Below are 1,877 nucleotides of genomic sequence, written 5' to 3'. Positions count from 1 at the left end.
ATTGCTTCTTGTAAAACACTTCTGATTTCCATTCATATGAAGGGAGCCTTGGGCTACCTTATTCTTGATTTGAGTACATGTATTTCGTCCCCTCCTCTTACCCCTGAAAAAGATACGTGATAGTCTGAATATAGACTGGTATTTAAATTACAGCACTGAATAATAAAAAGAAATGAAATTTAATGCTACAGCAAAACAAAGAAATTGCATGTTCAGTAAAGCAAACGCCACTAGAACAACAATTAAGTTAATCTGTATTTTTAGCTGTTAATCATTGAATATTTGCCTTGAAAACCATTTTGAAAATTAAAGATGACTTTGGGCTGATATTGCAGTCAAAGTAAAGATTTTGGCTTTCTGTTATAAAACTAGAATGAAGCTACATATTACTTCCCATTGCAAACAGATGTTTGTGTTAGCAAAATGTAGTTACAGAACCACAAGGTTGGAAAAAACCTCCAGGGTCATTGAGTCCAACCATTCCTATCAACCACTAAACCACGTCCCTGAACAAAACATATCTCTGGAGAATGCAGGCATCGATCCTGCTACCTCTCGCATGCTAAGCGAGCGCTCTACCATTTGAGCTAATTCCCCCCTACTGAGCTAATCCCCCCACTTAGTTAACTGCTGAGAATAATATTTTAAGGCTATACAATTATTAAAAAAAATAGTTAGCTATTTCTTGAATGTTTCTGCACAATACTTAATAATTCTACCATAAAAATACTTGTAACAAGCTATGCTATAGGGCAAATGCCATATTGTTAATGTATCGTACTTAGAATCCCTGTTAGCTTGTAAAATTTGTTAGCCACAGTACAACTAGTCTTTTTTTTGCTCAGCTGTGTGTACCAAACATGCATCTGAATTAAAGATGCAGACATTTAATGATAACAGGAAAAATATTGAAATTCTGCTTAAAAACTGACTTAAGGTTCCTTCTATTTTGTTTCACTTTAATTTACCAGTTATAATGTATTCTTGCTCTGCATCAGATTTTAGCCATGTTTGTCGTAAAAATTTTAAGAAAATTGTGAAGACAGAAATATTATTCCTGTTTTCAAAGTTGAGAACTATGGAGAAAGAGTTAACCGGCTGAAGAACAAGATTCATAAAGAGTCAGGAGAACTAGACTTTGCATAGTTGAAAGGCCTTATGTAGGCATAATTCTTTGTATGTTCTAAGTGATTTCATAATGTAGTTATTAAATCTGGGAGAAGAAGGAAGAACTGATTTTGCAGGGTATTTAAAAGCTTGTTTTCATTAAAATGAGGAAATAAATTCCAAAATACTATAGTCATCTACAAAGGAAAATAAATTAAATACATTCAAATTTATTTTCCTATCTTTTGAAATATGTTTGCTCTTGTAAACTGTATTTATTTCAGCTGTAACTATTTTAACTATTTTTTATTTTATGCAACATACATTAATAATACATTTTAAAGAAGATGTGGATTTGAAATGTAAATTTTGAAGTATTCCACGCTGCTGACATTGCAATGTCCTCAAACATGTCATGACACGCTTCCTGCTCATGGAAGGGCCACAAAGATGATAATAGGGACTAGAGTGCCTCTCACCTGAGAGAAGGCTGAGACACCTGAAACCCTTCAGCCTGAAAAAAAGAAGGCTTTCAGGGCATCTTATGAATGGATATAAATACCTGAAGGTATTTAGCTGCAAAGAAAAGAGAGCTACGCTCTTTTCAGTGTTTCCCAATGACAGGACCAGAGGCAATGGGCAGCAACTGAAACAAGGAGATTCCCTCTGAATGTCAGGAAACACATTTCTGCCATGAATGACTGGGCACTGTCATAAGTTGTCCAAAGAGAGACTGTGAAGTCTCCATCCACCCTTGAAGTGGGGAAAAA

The 1,877-nt window shown here is 34.9% G+C and overlaps 1 non-coding gene across 1 annotated transcript; it reads right to left on the bottom strand.

Annotated features, from left to right (window-relative positions):
• Positions 1-524: 524 nt before the first annotated feature.
• Positions 525-597, bottom strand: TRNAA-AGC (transfer RNA alanine (anticodon AGC)). The gene has a single exon. It is a non-coding gene; the product is annotated as a tRNA-Ala (tRNA).
• Positions 598-1,877: the final 1,280 nt, after the last annotated feature.

Source organism: Phaenicophaeus curvirostris, chromosome 3, assembly GCF_032191515.1.
Source record: "Phaenicophaeus curvirostris isolate KB17595 chromosome 3, BPBGC_Pcur_1.0, whole genome shotgun sequence".
NCBI lineage: Eukaryota > Metazoa > Chordata > Aves > Cuculiformes > Cuculidae > Phaenicophaeus > Phaenicophaeus curvirostris.
Note: the sequence above shows the minus strand (reverse complement) of the source record. Positions and strands in the feature narration are given on the sequence as shown.